Source organism: Neovison vison, chromosome 3, assembly GCF_020171115.1.
Source record: "Neovison vison isolate M4711 chromosome 3, ASM_NN_V1, whole genome shotgun sequence".
Taxonomy (NCBI): domain Eukaryota; kingdom Metazoa; phylum Chordata; class Mammalia; order Carnivora; family Mustelidae; genus Neogale; species Neogale vison.
The window spans coordinates 56,937,298-56,955,418 of record NC_058093.1 but is presented as its reverse complement, the minus strand read 5'-3'; the positions used below and the strand labels follow the sequence as shown (position 1 = coordinate 56,955,418).

The 18,121-nt window shown below is 35.8% G+C and overlaps 1 protein-coding gene across 18 annotated transcripts in view; it reads left to right on the top strand.

Annotated features, from left to right (window-relative positions):
• The window catches only part of BAZ2B (bromodomain adjacent to zinc finger domain 2B), a 315,898-nt gene that overhangs the window by 158,101 nt on the left and 139,676 nt on the right, over positions 1–18,121 (top strand). Inside the window, exons 1-2 of one of the 18 annotated variants that reach the window (XM_044242141.1) lie at positions 7,914–7,917; positions 11,545–11,548. The exons of the other annotated variants lie outside the window; for them this stretch is intronic. The gene's annotated coding sequence lies outside the window, so the exon portion shown is untranslated. Of the gene's footprint in view, positions 1–7,913; positions 7,918–11,544; positions 11,549–18,121 lie in introns of those variants that run through there. 18 annotated transcript variants of the gene reach the window in all.

Below are 18,121 nucleotides of genomic sequence, written 5' to 3'. Positions count from 1 at the left end.
TACTAGCACAAAATACACACAAATCTGCTATAAAAAGTTAAAGTTTATCATAACTTACACACAGACTATTCGTGGCACCATTCACAGTTAAGAGAAATGTAAATAAACAGAAAGATATAGTATTAAATTATAACTGTAAAATTAACTATGGTACATATTGTACTACTGTAGTTATTTTGTACACACCTCTTACTGCTATCACAGTGAGCTCAAGTTTTGCAAGTATCTGCTTAAAATGCTGAGTGATGCTAATCATCTCTGCATGAGCAGTTCATCTCTCTAGTAAATTGAATATTGCTATAAAAAAGTGATCTCTCCTGGTTCTGGTATACTTTTTTTATTGTTTAATGCAATACCGTAAATCGTAAATAAGACCTTGAGACCCTTACAAAGTGCCCCTATTGGGTGGTGGAAGTGCTTCTAAGAAGCAGAGAAAAGTCCTATTACAAGAAAAAATTGAGCTGCTTGATATGTACTGTAGGTTGAGGTCTGCAACAATAGTTGACCGCAATTTCAAGATAAATGAATCTAACGTAAGGACCATTGTAAAAAAGAGAAAAAGAAATTCATGAAGTAAGTGGTCACTGCAGCTACACCTGCAGGCATGAAAACCTTGTGCTTTTTGTGAAATACCTTTTTATCTTGTACTGAAAATACAGCTTTTATGTGCATGCAGGATTGCTATAAGAAAGGCATAAGGCATACCTACATATCTATGGACTCCAATAGGATTTGAGAAAAAGCAAAATCATTAGATAATCTGGCATTAGTGTTCTAATTACTTAAGATTGCCTTTTACTTCTTTTATAATATATAACCTTCTATGATATGGGCACTGAAACTAAAGCAAATAGTGGAAGGATTGATACTGTACAGAAATGTTTCTACAGAAATTAAAAGAAGCAAAAAAGTCAGAAATTTTGTACAGTACAAAATGTACAGTATTTCTATAAAGTTACACCGTGTGCCTGCCTTTCCTTCCTCCCTTTCCACCTTCTGTCTCTTCCACCTTTGCCACTGATGAGATAGCAAGACCAAGCCCTCCCCCTTCCTCCTCCTTCTCAGCCTACAATGTGAAGACAAGGATGGAGAACTTTATGGTGATCCACTTCCACTTAATGAATAGTAAATAATCATCATGCTTACATTTAATAAACTTATTTGTTGTGGGTGTCATGTGAAAATCTAATTAACTGTACAGCAAAAACTGAATAAGATGTTTTTGTGTCATTACCATCATACCCCGTAAGTTTTCATCCTGTAGAACAGAGTATATAAGACTTGTGTGGAAGTGGATAGCCTATACTTAACATGGGCATAAGGTGAATGATATTTAATATAATTTAAATATTTTTTTAAAAACCTCAGTGTATGAGTTTTCTTACTGTTTCATAACTTTGCATTTGAAGAATTATATTACCATACAGTATGCCTCTCATAATTGGAGAAACTATGTATCAGCCTATAATAATTTATTCATCAGTATATAGGCTTGGTTATCCTGAAGCACTTGCAACCATTATACAAGGCTATCATAAAGCAATTATATTGCTTCATTTTCATTATCAGTGCATGAATACCTGTAAGTAAACATGAATTTCTTTTTTTACGTTATCTTTACACTTTTGATGTCCAGTATTTGTTAACAATACATATAACATCTATACTTTTTTTTTATCATATATGATTTTTAAAACATTTTCTTTTCTCTAGTTACTTGATTGTCAGAATACTGTCTGTAATACATATACAATATGGGTGTTAACTGTATGTTATCAAAAGCTTTCAGTTAACAGTAGGGTTTTAGTAGTTAAGTTTTTCAGAAGTCAAAATTGAAGCAGGTTTTTTGACTGCACTAAGTTGGAGGGGGTTAGCGCTCCAAACACTGCATTGTTCAAGGGTCAACCTTACTTACATACTTGCTTTCTAGAAGATAGGGAGGTGTTCAAGTTTTAGAAAGCATTTAAACATCAAAATACACATGATTGCTTACATTTGGGATTCATTTGTTTATATTTGGGATTTTTGAAATCACCTTTTAAACCTGTCTATAAATAGGTTTTGTAAGCATAATGGCTAGATTTATATGTTTTAAGCCTAGTTATTGAGACCATACCCAACTAAAGAAGAGGAAGACATGGTATTAGTGAGTGTTGGTAGGACTAGGCTATATTTTTGTGAACTTGTTTTTAAAATTATTTTTAGGGTTAATATGACCCTGAGACATGTTACACAGCCATAAGTTGTATAAACTTAATAGTAACCATAAATAGATTCCTGCAAACTTGTGGCTTTTTAATAGATATTTATAACAAGTCATGGAAAAGCTATTTCTTGAAAACTTTTCATGCATTCTGAGAAGGGCAATAATTTCAGAAAGCATAGGTACCTTTTTTTTTCCGTGATCATACCTTCATTTATAATAAACCTCTGAGAAAGTGGAATCTCATCAGGCATGCATACCAGAGCTCTAGAGGTTAACATTGGGTAGCCAAAGCTCTATTTAGTGTGATAAATGTGAATTGCTTCATTTGTCTCTTATAGCCTCTGTGACAAGGTTTGTCAATATTAACTTAAAATTCCTAAAAATTAACCTTACCAGTCTTGCAGGAATTAACCTGAAATAAGACTATAATACTAAGATTGGTTTAGGTTAGATGGGTCACACCCATCTTGGTAAATTCCTAGGATGTTGGGCAGGTTCGTTTGCTGTTTTGGACTTGTGTAGTATAAAACTTTATGTAAAATAAATGGACATTCTCTAAGTCTTGGATTGGAAAGTATAACAAGGGGAGATCTGATTAACTGACATCTTCATGAATGCATATTTGATCCAGATTTTTTCAATTAAAGATTCTTAATTATAAGTAAAATCAGTGTTCACACAAGAAATCAAAGTATGCATTTTGCTATGTTCTGTTGGACCCTAGCATTAATAAAATTTTGTCATAAATTTGGGAAAAAATTAACAGTATAATAAAATATGGTCAGAAGTAAGATATATCTTTCCAAGAACTAAAAACTTCTAACATAGACCAAAAAGAGGGACTAGGAAAAAAAAAAAAAATATATATATATATATATATATATAGTATAATTACAAATTTCAACTTTCTGGAAAAACGTCTTTGTGGTGTTTCCCCAATTCCCTTAGGGAATTCTTAAAACTTGAATTTATTTGGTAAAAGCAGTATGCTTAGTTGAAATATTGTCCATTTTTATCTAGATCTTTATTTTTCTTTGAGTTTATCCAAGTTGGAGTTTGCTCAGTTTCTTGAATCTAATGAGTTATGTCTTTCATCAAAAATGGGAAGTTTTCAGGGTACTTGAGTGGCTCAGTCAGTTAAGTGTCTGTCTTTGGCTCAGGTCATGATCTCAGGGTCCTGGGATCAAGCTCTATGTCAGGCTCCCTGCTCAGTGGGGAGTCTGCTTTTCCCTCTCCCTTTCACTGCCCCCCCAACTCATGTGTGCACGGTCTCTCTCTCTCTCTCTCTCTCATATAAATAGATAAAATCTTTTAAAAAGGGGGGGGATAACTGGGGGGACCTTAGAGGGGAAGATGAAGCATGAGAGACTGTGGACTCTGAGAAACAGACTGAGGGTTTTGGAAGGGAGGGGGTCAGGGGTTGGGTAAGCTTGGTGGTGGGTATTAAGGAGGGCATGTATTCTGTGGAGCACTGGGTGTGGTGCATAAACAATGAATCTTGGAACACTGAAAAAATAAAATTAAATTTAAAAAATTTTAAAAGGGGGGGTAAGTTTTCAGATATTATTATTTCTCCCAAGTAATTTTTCAGCACCACATCTTCTGTCTTCTTCCATGGCTCCAGTGACACAACAATTAGACCTTTTGTTGCTGTCCCACATGTCCCTGAGGTATCATTATTTTTTTTTTAAGATTTATTTATTTATTTATTTGAGAGAGAGAGACAGTGAGAGAGAGCATGAACGAGGAGAAGGTCAGAGAGCGAAGCAGACTCCCCATGGAGCTGGGAGCCTGATGTGGGACTCCATCCCGGGACTCCAAGATCACGCCCTGAGCCGGAGGCTGTCATCCAACCAACTGAGCCACCCAGGCGTCCCTCATTATTTGTTTTTAATGGTTATTCTCTATGTTGTTCAGATTGGATAATTTCTGTTGATCTATATTGAAGTTCATGAATTCTTTTCTATATCATCTGCATTCTACTGTATCCATCTGGTGAGTTTTTAACTTTTGTTACTGCATATTTTTTTGTTTAATTTTAGAATTTCCATTGGTTCTTTGTATCTTCTCTTTCAATGTTGAGCCTGTTTTTCCACTTGTTTCAGGCATGTTCATTATAACTTGTCCAAGTTTTTTTTTTTTTTAAAGATTTTATTTATTTATTCGACAGAGAGAGATCACAAGTAGGCAGAGAGGCAGGCAGAGAGAGAGAGGAGTAAGCAGGCTCCCTGCTGAGCAGAGAGCCTGATGCAGGACTTGATCCCAGGACCCTGAGATCATGACCTGAGCCGAAGGCAGCAGCTTAACCCACTGAGCTACCCAGGCACCCAAGTTTTTTTTTTTTTTTTAATGTATTTCAATGTGACTATCCAGACAACACAATGAACCACTCAGGTGCTTCGAGTTTGTTTTAAAATGAGCCTGAGAGCAAGGTAAGCCCGAAGAGAACAGTTAGTCTATTCAGTGGACATAAAAACTGGGCAGAAAGTTCCATGTGCTTCTGTAAGACTGTACTTCTCGGGCTCTAGGTTTGTCATCTCTTACACTTTTAGAGGGTGGCATGGACATCTCTTCCTCAACCTGTGGGTTTACCTGGTCCTTCCTGACCCCCTGTCTCCTCGTTCATGCTCTCTCTCACTGTCTCTCTCTCTCAAATAAATAAATAAATAAATCTTAAAAAAAAAATAATGATACCTCAGGGACATGTGGGACAGCAACAAAAGGTCTAATTGTTGTGTCACTGGAGCCATGGAAGAAGACAGAAGATGTGGTGCTGAAAAATTACTTGGGAGAAATAATAATATCTGAAAACTTACCCCCCCTTTTAAAATTTTTTAAATTTAATTTTATTTTTTCAGTGTTCCAAGATTCATTGTTTATGCACCACACCCAGTGCTCCACAGAATACATGCCCTCCTTAATACCCACCACCAAGCTTACCCAACCCCTGACCCCCTCCCTTCCAAAACCCTCAGTCTGTTTCTCAGAGTCCACAGTCTCTCATGCTTCATCTTCCCCTCTAAGGTCCCCCCAGTTATCCCCCCCCTTTTTAAAAGATTTTCACTATATAACAGGCATCCAGAAATAAGAATTTGTCTATGGTTAAGTACAGTATTATTATTAATGAATAATATAGCTGAGAGAAAATTGGTTTTATGACTTGATCTTGAATCTTGCATTTGGGTTAGTAAACAATTAGTTGGTCTAAGCCAATAACATTAATACAGCAGTTTTCAAAATACATGTGGTTCTTGATGGAATAATTTTTTTAGCATACTTTGTAATTTTGGGTTCTTGGTTAATGGTAACTGAACTGTTGAGTTTGTGACTAATTCATCTCTTTTGAATCATCCAGGATGAATGACTGTAAGTCCTCTTCCTAAAGTACCCTGAAGGACAAATTTTGTATGTGTAAAATCGCTTAATATGTTCTTGATCAAGAATCTTTTCTACACTGGAAATAAAATTTAAGATTATACTTGACACTTAAAATATGTGAGAGTTAGGGCCCAACCTCCTATACAGTTGAAAATCTGTGTATGAGTTTTGATTCCCTAAAAACTTAACTAATAGCCTACCATTGACTAGAAGACTTACTAACAATATAAACACTTGATCAACACATATCTTTTGTTTGTATAATGTATTTTTACAGTAAGAGAAAAGAAAATATTATCAAGAAAATCATAAGGAAGAGAAAATACATTTAAAGTAATGTACTATATCCTAGGGTGCCTGAGTGGCTCAGTTAGTTAAGGGTCTTATTCTTGGTTTTAGCTCAGGACATGATGTCTAGGTCATGGGCTGCGTCTGCATGCACATGCTCAGTGCTGCGTCTGCATCAGATTCTTTCTCCCTCCCTTGTGCTCCTCAATGCGGTGCTCAATATCACCCTGAGATCATGACCTGAGCTAAAATCAAGAGTCAGAGACCCTTAAATGACTGAGCCACCTAGGCACACCCGTATTTTTTAAAAACAAAATTAGATCATACTTTATGTTATATATGTTGCCTTTTTCATTTAACATTATACCATGAATGTTTTCTTATGTTAAATAGTATTAGAAAATGAGATTTTTAATGGTTTTATATTATCCACTTTAATAAACATTTCAGTTTGTTTTGCTGGGAGTAGAGAAGTTCTTCCCAGATTTTGATGGTTTGTTAGCCCTCTTAATTTTTTGTTATTACATTTTCTTTTCCTGGGTTTTTGTAGGTATGTTGGAGGGAAAAGAAAAAGAAAAAGGCTGAATAAGGGACTGTTTGTTAGTATATGTGCTGCCAAAGTGAGCAGAGACTATTTTTTAGATGCTTTTTAAAGTTTTTATTTCTTTATTTTTAAGTTCGTTTTTTTTTTTTTTTTAAAGTTTATTTTTCTTAGTAATCTCTACACCCAACATGAGGCTCCAGCTCCTGACCTTGAGATCACAAGTCACAGGCTTTTCTGACTGAGCCAGCCAGGTGGCCTTACAAGTTCTTTTTTTTAAACCAGGAGGTCTTTTTTTTTTTTTTTTTTTTTTAAGGTTTTATTTATTTATTTGACACAGAGAGAGAGAGATCACAGAAAGGCAGGCAGAGAGAGAGGGGGAAGCAGGCTCCCCACCAAGCAGAGAGCCCCACACGGGGCACGATCCCAGGACCCTGAGATCACGACCTGAGCTGAAGGCAGAGGCCCAACCCACTGAGCCACCCAGGCGCCCCTAGAACCAGGAGTTCTTAAGACCACAATTATCATTCATTGGTCTTCTTATTTTTTACCTAAAATTTTCTGGGTGTTTTTTTTTCCATTTTTTAAATATAACTTTTTTTTTCTTTTTTAAGATTTTTATTGGCTTTTTAAGATTTTTTCCCATTTTTTAAATATAACTTTTTTTTTTCTTTTTTAAGATTTTTATATGAGGGAAACACAGTGAGAGAGGGAACACAAGCAAGGGGCATGGGAGAGGAAGAATCAGCTCACTGGGAAGCCTGATACAGGACTTGATCCCAGGACCCAGGGGCTCATGACTGAGCTGAAGGTAGACACTTAACGACTGAGCCACCTAGGCACCCCAATATGACTTATTTTTTGTTACATTATAATTGTCCACTGTGCCTTATCTGTTTCTTCCCTTATTTCTTAAAGTATTAGGGGTGCTTGGGTGACTCAGTTGTTAAGCATCTGCCTTCGGCTCGGGTCATGATCCCAGGGTCCTGGGATCAAGTCTGCACTGGGCTCCCAGCTTGACTGGAAGCCTGCTTCTCCCTCTCCCACTCTCCCTGCTTGTGTTCCTTCTCTCACTATGTCTCTCTCAGTCAAGTAAATAAAAATCTTAAAAAATAAAATAAAATAATAGTTTCCATACTTAACATGTTCCTTAGTAATTGAGATTATAATAATATTTCTTAAATATAATTAATATTTCCTAAAGTGTGAGGTCAGACTTTTGTTTCTAACACTTACTACCTTTGTTTATGGCAAGTTACTTAATTTTTCTATGTCTGTGTTTCCTTATCTGAAAATTATTATGATGATGACAATAATAAATTTGGAGTTTACTTGACATAATTAAAATAATGAAGAGAAAATACTTAACATAGTACCTGATATAAACATTAGGCTCTCAATAAGTAGTATAGTGGATGAAGTTTTAAATAGGGATATAAATGGTGATGATAATGTCAGTAGTAGAAGAAATGTATTTGATACATGTCTGTTTTTCCACATTGATGTTCTAAGTTAATTTACTTGTATGTAATCTGACCCACTAATTTTTTTAAACTCTATTTCTTTTTACTAGTTTTTCTAATCTTGTTTTCATGGTGCTTTTGGTCCTTTATACAACTTTGTACCTATTCTGTTTGAACTCTGTGTTTTCTAATATATCTATTATCAATTTTATTTTGCCTACCACAGAATTAAACAATTTCACTAAAATGGTTTCACTGAAAATTTGGTGAATGTGTTTTTAAGTATTTCAGATTATTAAATATAAAAACAAAAATTCAAAAGGGTAAATAACAGGATCAGCATTTAAATATTTCCCTCATCCTATTTTTCACTTCAAATTAGTTTTTCACTTAACTAATTCTTTCTAGAGTTTAATGATAAGAACGTCAAGGAAAACAATCATGACAATGAAAAATGCCTCTATAATTTCCCCTTATGTTTCATATTTAGCTCATTCAGCCAGAAAATATTGAGCACATATTATGTATGAGGCTTAGGAATATAGGTGGAGGAAATTTGTGGAGCCTTTCAATGATGTAAATAGTTTATCTTAAATATAATTGCAATGTTTATTGAAAAATTTAAGCAAGGAAGTGCCATTATCTAATTTATATTTTTAACAAAGTTTACTCTGTGAAAAATGGATTTTAGCAGCAAGGATTGGGGTACTGTGACAAGTTTGTTTCTATAGGAAAACTGTTAGTGTCATGGATCAGGGTTGTACTATGGAAATGGAAAAATGTAGATCAATTTAAAATTATGGTAAAAGTAGAGAAGACTTGGCAATGGACTGGATTAGGGGGGGTCGCTGGATAAACATGCACATGCTTTATCCCCCTATATGGGATGTGAATTCCATACTTTGCATACAGGTTTTGTATCATGACTTGCCTCGTGCATTAAAGATACCATTGTCTAAATTTTTCCATCTAATTTCTTTGCATTCCACCAGTCAGATTGCTACCAACTTTTATTCTAAAATTCCCTTTACCTCCTGATTGATTTCTATATTCTTTTTATATTCTGTCTTTCTGCTCACCTGGTTAGATTTTGCTTAACTTTCATTCATTGTTTTGGTAGTGGGATCCCAGCACTAAAAGTCATACTAATGATGGGCCAGACTGGACTGAGTGATGTTCTGGACAGGTTAAAAAAATAGAAACCATAAAAGTAGACAATTTTATTTTAATTATCTTAGTTGAAAATGAGAGTAGAAAATATGAAGTGGCAAAATAGGGATCAGTAGTCAAAGGAGAGTTTTTCTTGTTTTTAAAGATGGAAGATAACTGGGAACAATCCAGTAGAGTAGATATGGACAAGAGAGAGAATGATCAGTGGGGTAACGTTCCTGACTAGTTTAAGAGAATGGAGGAAGTCCACCTCCCCCATTTTAATAGATGGAAAGGAAAGGATGATTCATTAGGTTTTAAATTTTCTAAGAGAAAGAAGTTGTTTTACTATAATACTGTAAGTCCATCACTTAGTTCTCCCCAACCTCCACCTGATGGGTTACTAATTAATGTCAATAGAGCTGAACATTCTATTCAACAGGTATCTTGTTTTGTTCTTATTCTTTTTGCTTTTCTTTTTAAAACAAATGAAGATAGTAAAGAGAGAAGAGAGAACTGAGTATCCAGGGGGATATTGAAACAGAGATATTAGATAATGAGATGTGTCACTTACAACTTCCCCAAGTAGGTGATTGACTCAGACCAGCAGGGTCAGGGTATTTGGGGTGCAGAATTAGAAGGATGTTCTTCATAGGGGAGTAAGACCTAATTTGAAGACACATTTTGCAATGGCTTGAAATTAGGTTTTAAAGATCAATCAAAAGTGAAAATGCCTCCAACTTCCAGTTGGGAACTTAGATTTTGAAGTCACAACAAATAGGATTGGACAGATGGTCATGTTATTAAGAAGTGATATGAGACAGAGATCCTTTAGATCAGTGGTTTGAAAACTTTTTTTAAGTCAATGGGACCCTTTTTTCAAACAAAATCTCATATGGACTCTCAATATACAAAACAGATAAAAGAGGACCTGATGGAAGCTAGTAGCATATGGGCTAGAGCTATACCCTCTACTTCTTCCTCTCCTTACCTTCTTCCAAGGTACTTAAAAATAACTGAGACTCTGCAGAACATTTTTTAAAATTTAATTTTATTTTTTCAGTGTTTCAAGATTCATTTTTTATGCACCACACTCAAGACAAAAAAAGTGTACCCTTTTCTTTCAGCCCTCCACACCCCAATCTCTGGCAACCACCAGTCTCTTCTCTGTATCTATGAACTTGCTTCTTTCTTATTTTTATTTCTAAATTTTTTTTATATACACACATAAGAGAGATTATATGGTGTTTATTTTTCTCTGACTTACTTCACTTCGCTTAATGCCCTCAAGGTCCATTCACAAAGAGCAAGATTTCATTCTTTTTTTTTTTATGGCTGAGGAATATTCCATTATATGTATATGCCACAATTTCTTTATCCATTCATCCACTGAGGGATACTGAAGTTGTTTCCATACCTTGGCTATTGTAAATAACATTGCTGTGAACATGGGGCTGCCTATTATCTTTTTTGAGTTAGTGTTTTCATTTTGATAAATACCCAGAAATGGAATTATTAGATCATTGTATTTTTAATTTCTTGAGGAATTTCTATACTGGAGCTGCATCAGTTTACATCCCCACCAACTATGCACAACTGTTCCCTTTTCTCCATTCCCTTGCTAATACTTGTTAGTTCTTGTCTTTTGGATAATAGCCATTCTAACAGGTGTGAGTTGTGGTTAATTTGCATCACTCTGATGATTAATGATATTGGACATCTTTTCATGTACCACCAGAGCCAGGTGACGAAGGGATGTTCCCTGAATGACAGCTACAAAAACCAGGCTACCAGACATAAAAACTGGGAAAACAGATGTGTATAAAAACTCTGTAGGAGACACTAGGTCTCTGGAATGTGACAAATAGTGAGCTCTAAGACCGTACCCAGCCTCCAAGTTCTCTGGAAAAGATTACATTACAGTCAGCCCTTCAATGTAAGTTTAATTAGAAGCTGACCCCTCAGGTTGAATTCATGATGATTAACTAATAAACCTCCCTCACAGAAAGATCAAGCTGTGCATCTGTTGCCTCTTCCTCTTGCTGGAGATGGTAGCTACTTAAGAACCCTTCCTCTGCTTGGTGCAATCCTGTGGATCCATGAGTGTAAGCCCCACTGCCCACCAGAGACAGGTGATGTAGAGCTATTCCTTGGAAGCAGTCATAAAAATTGGTGTTCTAGGGGTGCCTGGGTGGCTCAGTGGGTTAAGCTGCTGCCTTCGGCTCAGGTCATGATCTCAGGGTCCTGGGATCGAGTCCTGCATCGGGGGGTCTCTGCTCAGCAGCGAGCCTGCTTCCCTCGCTCTCTCTGCCTGCCTCTCTGTCTACTTGTGATCTCTCTCTGTAAAATTAAAAAAAAAAATTGGTGTTCTAGATAAGGGTATGATTATTATGGTGTGGGACCTGGAAAACAATCTCTCCTGGCCTTCACAAGTAGGCAGTCAAGAGGTTCCCTAGGCAGTAGCCCTCTAAATTGGGGCACTCATAAGCTTCCTTATGGAAGATATTGGTGTTCTGGAGCACAGTAAAGAGGAAAGTGTGAAGATGACATCTGCCTGTCTCCATCCTTGTGAAGTGTTCCAGCAGGCTCCTGGGTGTGTGTGTTAAATTAGATGCTGCTCCCTTATGCCAGTGCATTAACCCAAGTATTCTGGGTGTGATTGGCTCCCTCTGAGCTGGGTCTTGGAGTGGGTGAATCTGAATGTGAGTCCTTTGAAAGCAGTTTCTCAGATCACATAGTCTTGTAGGTCTTGAGATGCAAGCTTTGTTGGTTCTCAAAGTTAGTTGTTTTGGAGGCTCATTTCTCAAGTGTGTGTCATAAAAGTTGGGATGCCCAGTGTGGGGCTCAAACCACTTGCTCCTCAGGGAGAACTTCTGTGTTTTGAGCTCCTTCCTGGTTGTGGGTCCCTGTGCCAGGAGTGGGGTTTTATAGCAGTATTGTGTCTCAGCTTCTTACCTGTTTTAATGTGGTTCTCTTATTTGCCTGATATCTAGTCATCACTGAGCTAGACTTTAGGGTTTGTTTGTTTGTTTGTTTAGAGGAATTTGTTTCATGGGTCACTGTAGACTCAGTGTGTCTGTGGGAGGAGGTGGATTCGGGATCCTTTTGCATCGCAATCTTGAACTGGAACTCTGTAGAACATATTGAAGGGTAATTTTCAGCAATAACAAATCTTTGGAAGTTCTTCCTTTTTTTTTTTATTAGTTTAACTGTCATTAATACTAGCACATGGTAGCAAGTGGTCAAAATGATATATAGTGAAAAATAATTCACTTATCCTAGATGTCAATTCTCTAGTCCCTTTAGCTAGGAGTAAAGAGTTACCCGTTTCTTTCTTTTCTTTGTGTTTGTTTGTTTGTTTGTTTCTCTCTCAAGAGAGAAAGTGTGTGCAACAGAGCGCTGAATGAAGGGAGGGGCAGAGAGAGAGAGAGGGAGAGGGATGGAATCCCAACGGACTCCATGCTGAGTCAGAGCCCCATGGTGGGACTCAATTACAGAATCCTGATGTCATGACTTGAGCTGAAACCAAGAGTCCAATGCTCAACTGACTAAACCACCCAGGTGCCCCTAGTTACCAGTTTCTTAAAAATTTTCTAGAAGTATTCTACATATACAGGCATAAAAATATTCTCCCTTTTCTCTTCATCACACATGAGATCATGCTATTTTTATTCCTATCCAGTTTACTTTTCTCATTTAATAAAATAATCTAGTATAGGTGTACCTCATTCTTTTGTGCATAGTATTCTATTAAAGGGATGTACCTTAATTTAACAATTCCTAATTGGTGGAATTTTTGTTTTTAAAAGTCATTTACCAGAGTGCCTGGGTAGCTCAGCTAGTTGAGAATCTGACTCTTGATTTCATCTTGGGTCATGATATCAGTGTCATGGGATCAATCCCCATGTCAGACTCCATGGTCGTTGGGGAGTCTGCTTGGGATCCCCTCTCTCCCTCTTCCTCTGCCCCTCCCCAATGCTCTCTCTCTCTCTCAATCCTTTTTTAAAAAGTCATTTATAATTAATATGTTGTAATAATCCTTTACATATATCTTTACCCATATATGTGAATATACTTCTTGGATAAACTGAAGATTTTGAATGAGAGTGGTAATATTAGAAAGATAAACCTAATGTTAGGATAACCAGGACAAAAGTATTTTTGCATGATATTCACAAACTCTTAAATTCATTTTGCTCTTTAAGAAGTGTGTTTTTCCTCTTAGGTTAGCTCTGCTTCTTCCCCACTGAAAGAGAGTTTTTATTCTAGTTCATCAGACTGTAGTACTTTGCATCTTTCTTTCTTCAACTTCTGAGTATATGTGGATATCTTGCATAAAGTAACATGACTTCTCTTTGTTACCCTGCTTAATTTTTCCCAATCTCTTATCCATCAGCCTCACTTTTCAGAAATATCTTAGAAATTCCAGTTAATTTTAGTTGCATTTCCTAGTTAAGCAAAGCTTTAGTCTTTTTGGTTGTATTTTGGGACTTGGTAGATTAAAGGAACAATTAACTAGACATTGTCTCTCTTTTTATTCTTCTGACTTTTGTATCCTTGTTAGAAACTTCTAATCATTGTCAACATTTAAACTCATATACTCTACTTACAGTTTAGTTGATCCATACATGTTAAATTTTGTTCAAATTTTCTGTAATTTTTTTTGTATATTAGGATAGCCTCTTTCTCACAGATGTCTCATTGCAAAGGAATATTTAATCCTTTTGGATAGATATTTACTGAAAAGCATGAAAATCAGTGCTCTACTCTTGTATAATTTTTTTTTTGAGGATTTTATTTATTTATTTGACAGACAGAGATCACAAGTAGGCAGAGAGAGAGGAGGAAGCAGTCTCCCTGCTGAGCAGAAAGCCCGATGCGGGGCTCGATCCTAGGACCCTGGGATCATGACCTGAGCCGAAGGCAGAGGCTTTAACTCACTGAGCCACCCAGGTGCCCCTTGTATAATTTTCTTATCAAGTCTCTTGAGTTATAAATAAGACAAGTAAATCTTTAAAAGATTTAGCAGAAATTTATAATTTATCATGATACACATTTGGAGATAGAACCAGGACAATGAAAGGAAAGATAAAGAAAAAGGGGAATTAAATTGTTAAATATTTTGAATATTTATTTATTCATTTTAGAGAGAGAAAGTTGGTGGGGGGCTGCAGGGGAGAGAGAGAATCTCGAGCAGACTTCCCACTGAGTGCCAGGGCTTCATCTCATGATCATGACCTGAGCTGAAATCAAGAGTCAGAAGCTTAACCAACAGAGTCACCCAGCCACCCCAAATTGTTAAATATTTTAATACGATGTGAAGGTTTTGTTTTTTTTTTTTTTTTTTTTAACCATCAAGTTGGCAAAACTCTGATAGTGACTTGAGGGTTAGTTTAGTTTAAACCTATCATTTTTTCAGGTAAGAAAACTAGTATTTAGGGTGTTTATGACTTGCTCCAGATCACAGACTGCAGCACAGAGCACCTGATTGCCAGCCCTTTTTTTTTTTTTTTTTAGGTTTTATTTATTTATTTGACAGAGAGAGACCGAGATCACAAGCAGGCAGAGAGGCAGCAGAGAGAGAAGGGGAAGCAGGCTTCCTGCAGCGCAGAGAGCTGATGCAGGGCTTGATCCCAGGACCCCGGGACCATGACCTGAGCAGAAGGCAGAGGATTAACCCACTGAGCCACCCAGGCACCTCATGCCAGCCTATTTTTGTTTGGGGATGCAATTGTTACTCTTTATGGTGGTTGTTAAAATATGCGAAGCTTCAAAGGAAATTGATTCATTTTATATATTCTTTTTTTTTTTTAAAGATTTATTTATTTGACAGAGATCACAAGTAGGCAGAGAGGCAGGCAGAGAGAGAGAGAGGAGGAAGCAGGCTCCCTGCTGAGCAGAGAGCCTGATGCGGGACTCAATCCCAGGACCCTGAGATCATGACCTGAGCCGAAGGCAGTGGCTCAACCCACTGAGCCACCCAGGCGCCACAAGATACTATGCTTAAGACTCAAAATAACTATTTTTGAAAATGTAGGTAAATAAAAGTTTTTTAAATAGAATGACTTTCCTTCAAACATATTACATAATTTTGTTTATTATCTAATAAGGTGTTTCTGCCTTATCTCCTATTCCACAAAATCCCTTATCAGAAAAGTGTTTGTATCTTCTTGGCTTTTGTTTTTGTTAAGCTACTTAAAATCTTGAAATATTATTTGTCCGAGCGTTCACTTGCCTGGAAATTATCTAAAGAAATGGTTTTATAAAAGTCGTTGTCAGACCTTTTAGAGAATAGTGGATTTGTAAATCTAATGTTAGTGCACTACTAAACCAAAAGCAGCAGCAGAGTGACTTCCTCATGATCTTTATTATTCTTGATTACTATTTTTCACTTGAGTTTACCTTGCAAGGATAAATCAGGTTTCACCAAATCTACCCTTGTGCTTTGAATCCCCACAGAGAACTTTTGGTATTGCTGGCAAAGATAAGGACAGAACACCTTCTAGGAGAAATTATCTAAGTCTGTTATTATGTTTCCTGCAAATGACACAAAGGACAGCTGATCATGTTTGTACTTCTTAGCCCACGTGTCTCGCTTTTCCTTAATAGCACCTGTTCAGGTTTACACCTAGCAGCTGTCAGCATTCATAACCTCTGTGATTACACAAAAGGGAAGTCTGCTGTGCCTGAATTTGAAATGTTATCATTAACAACTGATCATTGAATCTTTTTGGAATGAGTATAGAAAATCATTATGTAGAAAAGTTGTTTGTGACAGTTCTGATTTTTGTCTGTTCTCAGAATTGCTATTGGCAAATATCATCCTAGTAAAATATAGTAAATTCATGTTATCCAGTATGAGCAAATGTTCTGATATATGTTAATGACCTATGATACATTATCAGTTTTAAACAATTAGGACAAAATTAAAATAATAGACGAGTTAGACTGACACAAATGATAGGTTGAATATAATGATAATGTTATCATTTATCACAATGTCAATAAATCCGCTTGAATCATCTTATTATAACAATTATATAGAGTTAATACTTACTAGAAAGTTATAGTTAATTGCATTCTAAGTAATACAATTTTTGATATTTTAGATCAGGGATTTCTCAACCTTAGCGCTCCTAACATTTTGGGCCAGGTAATTCTCTGTGTGTGGGATGTCCCCTGTATTGTAGGAGTTTAGCAGCATGCCTGGACTCTATCTATCTCTGCAGTACTAAGATCAAAATAGTTGAAAAGAATAATACATGAATAATGTATATAAATAGAACTTCTAAGGAAAATGGCTGCATAACCATATTTTTTAAAAAAAAAGTTCAGCCCTTTTCCACTTAAATGAACAAAAGGAACCAAAAATAAAACAAAATTCCACTTTATTGAAAACTAAAAAAGGCCCTAACATCATACCATTAACTGTAGTTCTACTTTGTTATTTCCAGGTTTAAACTTTATTTTTTAAAGTGTTATAATAAAGAACCTGCTAGTATTTTATTTCTACAGAATAGATTCTCAAAAGTAGATTGTAAGATCCAAGTATATGTATACTTTAATTTTAATGACCATTTCCAGGAAAAGATCTTCGATAAGCAATATGTAGAGACTGCTCATTTTGTTTTCTGGGTTTTACCTGCTTTAGTCCTGAATGAAGTAATAACAACTGAAAGAAATATACCTAGGGTTCATAATTTATTATCTTAAAAAAAGTAATGACTATTATTTATTGAATACTTTTATGCCAAGTACTCAGCTAAAGTACTTAACCTATGTTATATCACCACACTATTTTTGCAGTAGAGTACAAAGGCAAATTTAAAAAACAAAACAAAACAACTTTACATTATTTTTTGAAAATAAACACATTTAAATAGCACATTTTAGAATTTATTAAGACAATGAGGTTACCAGCTATACATTTTAAAAAATAGCCTTTTTCTGTAAAGTCTAACAAAGGTTGCAAAATTTTTGTATATAGGGAAATGAGGCTTATGGGTGAAAATTGTGGAGAAAATATTAGTATGGGCATTTCCATCAGACCAACCACACATCTTCAAGCTTCTTGATGACCATTTGATGACCCAAAACCTGCCTTTCAAGCATTAGTTTTATGTAACTATCAGTAACAACTGCTCTTTTCCATGATGACTGCTGATACAGAGAAAGAAAATTTCCTTAAGAGTACAAACTCATTATAGCAGTATCATCATCTGTAGAGTGACTGACAGCAGTGCCAGAATATGAAGAGAAATTTCGAATTGTATATGATTGGAAAGCTTACTGAAATGGTTACTAATAATGCTATATGTTAACCTGTGATAACCTTTACTATATCTATCGATCTTATGAGTAAAATAATCTAGATACCCTATGGATTAAACCAACTTTTATACATTAGTCCTGCCTTATTTTAATTGGTCAGTATTTTAAAATCAGACTATTTTTCTTAGAAAATATAAAAATGAAGACAGGGAAGTCAGACGGGGAGACGAACCATGAGAGACTATGGACTCTGGGAATCAAACTGAGGGTTTGAGAGAGGAGGGTGTGGGGGATGGGTTAGCCCAGTGATGGGTGCTAAGGAGGGCCTGTGTTGCATTGAGCACTGGGTATTACATTCAAACATTGAAGCATGGAACACTACATCAAAAACTGATGATGTACTGTATGGTGACTAATTTAATTTTTTAAATTGTATAAGAAAATGTATAATAATTATGTGACTTGCTTATAGAATTCCATACAGAAATCTTTTTCATGGTTAGATTTCATGGTGAAAGTTTACTTGTGGTTGATCATAAGTTCAGTTATAAATGAGCAGTATTTTTGTTTTGTTTCTTCCTATAAATTGTGTACTTATTAATGCAATTGTGAACTTCATGACTTTCTTGCTTACTTGTAGGATCATTGTTTGCAGAGAGTACTAAAATAACTGTAACCTATTCTAGATTAAAAAATTTATTGGGATATAATTGATATATAACATTTGAAATTAGTTTCATGTGTACAACTTAGTGATGGATATTTATATATATTGGAAAATGATCATCACAATAAACCTACTTAACTTTCATCACTACACAGTTA